Source organism: Dipodomys ordii, unplaced genomic scaffold (genome assembly GCF_000151885.1).
Source record: "Dipodomys ordii isolate 6190 unplaced genomic scaffold, Dord_2.0 Scaffold121, whole genome shotgun sequence".
In the NCBI taxonomy this organism is placed as follows: Eukaryota; Metazoa; Chordata; class Mammalia; order Rodentia; family Heteromyidae; genus Dipodomys; species Dipodomys ordii.
This window is the reverse complement of record NW_012267337.1, coordinates 1886020-1892844: the sequence shown is the minus strand read 5'-3', so window position 1 is coordinate 1892844 and position 6825 is coordinate 1886020. Positions and strand designations below refer to the sequence as shown.

The window sequence follows — 6825 nt, the reverse complement described above, 5'->3', positions numbered from 1 at the left end:
GCTTGAACTCTGGGCCTGGGCACTGTCCCTCAGCTCTTCAGCTCAAGGCGAGTGCTCTACCACTTGAGCCACAGCACCACTTCTGGTTTTCTGGTGGTTTATTGGAGCTAAGAGTTTCATGGACTTTCCTGCCCAGACTGGCTTTGAATCGTGATCCTCAGATCTCAGCCTCCTGAGTAGCTAGGATTATAGGCGTGAGCTACCACTGCCCGGCAATTTTATCCTTTTCATAACATCTTTATCAAAAGTTTCATACATAAAAATTAAACAAGCTTTTTTTGTTTTGTTTTGTTTTTGTTTTTTGTTTTAGTGGTGGGGCCTGAACTCTGGGGGACAGCTGAGGGACAGCTCTTCAGCTCACTGCGAGCACTATACCACTTGAGCCACAGCACTACTTCTGGTTTTCTGAGTGGTTATCGGAGATAAGTGTCTCAGGAAGGTGGCTCAGTGGTGAAGTGCTTGCCTCGCATACCTGAGGCCCTGGGTTTGATTCCTTAGCACCACATAAACAGAAAAAGCCAGAAGTGGTACTGTGCCTCAAGTGGTAGAGTGTTAGCCTTGAGCTGAAAAGCTGAGGGACAGCATCAAGGCCCAGAATTCAGGCCCCGTGATGGACAAAAATAAAAGTCTCAGGGCTGGGAAGGTGGCTCAGTGGTAGAGTGCTTGCCTTGCATGCCTAAGGCCCTGGGTTCGATTCCTCAGCACCACATAAGCAAAAAGAAAAAAGCTGGAAGTGGCGCTGTGGCTCAGGTGGTAGAGCGCTAGCCTTGAGCTGAAGAGCTGAGGGACAGTGCCCAGGCCCAGAGTTCAGGCCCCATGACCGGACCCAAAAAAAATTAAAAAATTAAAAAAATAAATAAATAAAAGTCTCATGGACTTTCCTGCCGGGGGTGGCTTTGAACCACAATCCTCAGATCTCAGCCTCCTTAATAGCTAGGATTACAGGCATGAGCCACTGGCGCATCAGTTACTGCCACTTATTTACATTGTTACTATCATGTAAATGTTTTTGCTTTTAGATAGAAATGGAAAAATCACTACTTTTCCTTTCTTCCATTGATTCCCCCCCCCCATGGCATCACATGACCTAGACAAACCAGTTTTTTGTTTTCCTTGGTGTTTTATGTTGTTTCGTTTTATTTATTTTTGTCAGGTGTGGGGCTTGAACTCTGGGCCTGGGCTACAGGCTTGAAACTTTGATTTAAAATCCTAGTACTGGAGGGTGAGGAGTGATTAGAATGTGAGCAAGGCTCAGGTGTGGTGGTTCATGCTTACAAACTAATTAAGACTGAGGTAGAAGAATCACATTTGAGGCAGCCTGGGCTACATAGCAAGACGTTTCAAAGAAAAAGAGTTACAAAGTGATTTAGCTACTTTTCTATATTAAGAAATAAGGCAATAGGGTGCTGGTAGCTCCTGCCTGTAATCCTAGCTACTCAGGAGGCTTAGATCTGAGGATCATGGTTCAAAGCCAGCACAGGCAGAAAAATCAGTGAGATTCTTATCTCCAGTTAACCACTAAAGAGCCACAAGGAGATCTGTGGCTCAAGTGGTAGAGCACTAGCCTTGAGCAAAAGAGCTCAGGGGCAGCACTTAGGTCCTGAGTCCAAACCTCAGTGCCAGCATTAAAATATATATATGGCAATAAGAAACTGATCGAGCTGGGTACTGATGGCTCACACCTGTAATCCTAACTACTACTCAGCAAGCTAAGATCTGAGGATCGTTGTTCAAAGCCAGCTGGGACTAGAAAGTCCATGAGATTCTTATCTCCAATAAACCACTAGAAAACCGGAAGTAATGCTGTGGCTCAAATGGTAGAGCACTAGCCTTGAGCTGAAGAGTTGAGGGACAGTGCCCAGGCCCTGAGTTCAAGCCCCACGACAAAAAGAAAGAGGCAGGGTGGAGAGAAAGACTGATTGAAAGTACTGTATGAATAGGGCTTCACAACTGGAAGATGTTACTTTAGGTTATATGGGCTAGACTTACTTCATGGAGGACTCCATTATCAGCATCTAAATGGAAAAGTCCTCTATTTCTTTGTCTCATTTTATCACATGTTCAGAATGGAGACTTTTGTTTAACTCCCGATATTTAGTACATTGTGCTGGACCTAGCATCTGAATCTGGAGCATTTCTGAGCCTTTTTGTGTGTGTGTCCAAAATGGGGCTGGAACTCTATCCCTGAGACTCATTTGTGTTCAAGGCTAGCACTCTACCTTCCACTTTGAGCCACACCTCCACCAAACTTTCCTGGCCCAGCTGGCTTTGGACTGTGATCTTCCAATCTCAGCCTCCTGAGTAGCTAAGTTTACAGGCATGATCTACCAGCGCCTGACTTCCTCACAGATTTTTAAGGAAGATTAAAGTCTTTTGCAAAGAGATTTAGAGTTTGTCTTAGAGCTTCGGAGAACTTGAAATAGATCTCTCTCTCTCTCTCTCTTTTTTTTTTTTTTTGGTTGTGGAGCTTGAACTCTGAGCCTGGGCGCTGCCCCTCAGCTCTTCAGCTCAAGGCTAGCGCTCTACCACTTGAACCACAGTGCCACTTCTGGCTTTTTCTGCTTATGTGGTGCTGAGGAATCAAACCCAGGGCCTCATGCATTTAAGGCAAGCACTCTACCACTGAGCCACCTTCCCAGCCCGCGAAATAGATCTCTTGACTTTGCTAACTACACTTCTTTTTAGCCCTCATCTTGTTCACGTATATGTCTACATATATAGGCTTATTTCCCTTCCCTGATACTTAGTGGCCCTGAGTTCTAGCCCAGTGAGACACTACAAGACATTTGTATTTCTCAATACTCCAGTGAGGGTTGATGGTGGTCAATTAAGAGTATTACCCTAACTCTTTATTACTCTCCATTCTCTCTCTCTCTTATTTTTTTATTTTTTATTTTTTGGTCAGTCCTGCGGTTTGAACTCAGGGCCTGGATACTGTCCCTTAGCTTCTTTTGCTCAAGGCTAGCACTTCACCGCTTGAGCCACAGTGCCACTTCCAACTTTTCTATGTATGTGGTACTGAGGAATTGAACCCAGGGCATCATGAATACTAAGCAAGCATTCTACCACTAAGCCACATTCCCAACCCTCTATTCTCATTACAGCTTCCAAAAAACTATTGAGCTCTGTTAAGGCTAAATATTGTAAGAAGTAATTTACATCACTATAAATGGAAAATGTCAAAAATGAAAAGTAGTTGCTAAAAAATAAAGATAATGAAAGTACACCTCTGTATCACAGCACAGCATATGTTAAGGACAAACACCAAGCAGATACATTCTTAATATAGTCAAGTAGATTAAAAGAAAATTTAAAAATGTACATTTTTTTCTCTGTTATTGAAGCCATACCACCCAGAATTACCACCTTTTGGATTGCACACTTTTTGGAAACCTGTTACATTGTATGTATTCTGTACTGATTATGAATAGCCAATTGTTTATCAGAAATAGTGGTATGAGATACAAGTAAATTTTTTAGTCAAAGGTCATTCTTGAAACAACACAGACATGGAGATTAAAGAAATTAGGGTTAAGAGGTAGAGTCAAAGTTTAAAACCTTAGGAAGTCTGGCTTCTGAATGAGCCCTTACCCAGTAAGCATTCTGTTAAATACAGAAGACAGATCAACACCTTGATACCTATTAACTTGTAGTTGCTAAAAGAAATTTAAATGTGTGTCACACCTTGATTGGAGTTTTGAGTATGAAAATTAGGGTCAGGAGACTACTTGGTGCTAAAGTTAGAGTTAAAGTGTCCTGGGAATTTTATCATAGTAGTTCTAAATTTGGGGGTACAGGGCGGGGGGAGAGAGATAAGGTCTAGACATTGAAGCCAGGACATCATGCCTAAGAGCACACTCTACCACTGAACATTATACCCTAATCCTTCATACTTTTGTTATAAGAACCATTTTATAATCTTAAATAACTCAAGATCCTAAAGAGCCTTTTTATAAAATAAGCTTACACTACTTAATTGTTAAATTTCCACACACCTTACAATATATTCTAGTTTTGAACTATCACTATCCTCAAACAATTTCAACAATTTTTATTGTTCTATTTTCAAAATTACAAACTATATTTCTAGCATATTCATCCTTAAAGAGCTTTTATATAAGTTGAATCAAATATAAAGGTAAAAATGGGCCTCATACACATGCATAGTTGGGAAATGGGAGATAATTTAATAACCTTTTTAGCTAACTGTAAATATTCTGTGAATTTACTAAAGTTCTTCAATTAGTATGACTGTATGTATGTGTCTTTTTTATTGCCTATACCAGTGCTTAAATTTTGGGCTTCATATGTACATTCAGCTTTCTTGCTCAGAGATGGCACTTCAACACTTGAGCTACACATCTAGTTTGGCATTTTGTCAGGTAATTGAAGGTGGAGTTTGATATACTTTTCTGCCAGAGCCTGCCTTGAACCATGAGCCTTCAAGTCTCAGCCTCCTGAGTAGATAGGATTACAGATGTGAGCACTGATGTCCAACTTTTTTCCTTCTTCCTTCCTTTCTTTCTTTCTTTCTCTCTCTTTCATTCCTTCCTTCCTCTCTCTCTCTCTCTCTCTCTCTCTCTCTCTCTCTCTCTCTCTTTCTTTCTTTCTTTCTTTTTTGTATTCTAGTTCAGAGGTTTAAACTCAGGGGCCTCCTTGCTCTTGACTTGCTTATTCACTGGTGATAGTCTACCATTTGAGCCATGTCTTCAAACAATCAACCCATTGATTGTTTTGTTTTTGTGTTGTTGTTGTTAAGATAGAGTCTCATTTGTGTAGCCCTGGCTGGCTATGGAATAAAAATCCTCCCTCTTTGTCTTCCAGAGTGCTAGAATTACAGGCATGGTGGCACTTGGGAGGGTGAGGCAATAGAACCTTGAGTTTGAATGTGGTTTGGGCTATAGAGCAAGACCTTGGTATTTTTGTTTTGAATCAGGATAGAGTAGTGCCACCAGCACAACCCATGTTCATTGCAGCACTATTCACCATAGCCAAGGTATAGAATGAGCCCAGATGCTCTTCAGTGGATGGATAGATCAAGGAACTGTGGCATATATACACACAATGGAAGAATTTTACTCATCCACTAGAAAGAATGATATTGTGCCATTTGTAAGGAAATGGAAAGACCTGGAGAAATTGTGTTAAGTGAACTGAGTCAGGCCCAGGGAGACAGGATGCATGATGCTTTCCCCTAAAGGGGAAAGTTATGTTGAACTTATAAGAAAATATATTAGGTAGGTGCTACACAAGTGTATACAAACATATTAATATGGTGAGTTCTGGGGAGACCTCAAATAGTATAATTCTGTTCACAAAGTAAACACCAGGAAGTGGTACTTGAAAGGGGTGGGGTAGATCAAAGGGAAGACAATGAAGAGGAGGAGGAAGAATGCAGTCAAGATTCAGTGTACCTTGCCCATGTAATTGTAACCTCTCTGTATGGTGTTTTTACAATAATAAAATAAAAAAATTCAATGTATGCCCTACAAAATTAAAAAGAGTGAGAGAAGGTATAGATAGGAAAGGGATGGGTAAGAATGTCACACAAAAAAGCCTGCACAAAAAATACAATGTGCACTACTTCACTGTTAGTGAACACACTTAAGTTTTAGTCTGAGTGACTATGCACACTTCACTCATATGCCAGATCCCCAAACTCAGTTGAACTTAGCTTACTACTCAGTATCTACAAATGCTTGTCTTTTAAATAACAGAAGTACTTCATACTTCTCATTTCTCATTTCTTTTTTTTCTTTTTGTTGGTCATGGGGCCTGAACTCTGGGCCTGGGCACTGTCCCTCAGCTCTTCAGCTCAAGGATAGTGCTCTACCATTTAAGCCACAGCGCCACTTCCGACTTTTTCTGCTTATGTGGTGCTAAGGACTTGAACCCAGGGCCTCATGCATGCAAGGCAAGCATTCTACCACTGAGCCACCTTCCCAGCCTTCATTTCTCATTTCTTTATATAGAAAATAAACAAGACTTTCTATTGCACAAAAGACATTGAAAGTGAAAGAGGTTTTGTTTTGTTTTGTTTTCCAGTCATGGGGCTTAAACTCTGGGTTCTATCCCTGTGCTCTTCAGTTCAAGGCTAGCGCTCTACCACTTGAGCTACAACGCCACTTCTGGTTTTCTAGTGGTTTATTAGAGATAAGAATCTCACGGACTTTCCTGCCCAGGCTGGCTTTGAACCGTGATTCTCAGATCTCAGCCTCCCGAGTAGCTAGGATTACAGGCATGAGTCACCAGCACCCAGCAAATTTTCTGTTTATTCTGAATGTGGTGGTGTAGTTTGATACTTCTGCTTTGATTCATACTAAGATTTTTAACTGCAGTTGGTTTATATCAAAGTTTATAACAAGTTTACTCTTAATAAACCTAAAGTGTAACTTTAAAAAAAAGTAACCTAAGGAAAAAGTGTATCTCAGTAGAAATCAGTGGAGGGATTTATATTCCATGAAACTTCCAAATGTATATGTAAATAAATCCTAGTGACTAGGTAAACTTTGAAGGCATGTTAAATGAAAGAAGCCAGGCACAAAGGCTACATAGCACATGAAATGTAGAAAATAAGCAAACCCATAGAGACTAAACCAAGTTAGATTAATAGTTTAATGGTTTAATGGTTGCTGAAAGCTAGAGAAGAGACAGAAAGAGGGAAAGAATGATGGATAAATGGGTACAGGGTTTCTTTTAGGAAGATGAAAAAGTTGTAAAATTAGATCATGGTGATGGTTTCATAATTGAATATTCTAAACATTTTTTCTATCTTTAAATGGTTGGATTTTATTACATGAGACTTTATCTTTATCAAATTGTTAA

The 6825-nt window shown here is 40.3% G+C and overlaps 1 protein-coding gene across 1 annotated transcript in view; it reads left to right on the top strand.

Annotated features, from left to right (window-relative positions):
* Supt16h (suppressor of Ty 16 homolog (S. cerevisiae)) overlaps positions 1-6825 on the top strand; it is a 57433-nt gene that overhangs the window by 13932 nt on the left and 36676 nt on the right. The gene's annotated exons all lie outside the window — the stretch shown is intronic.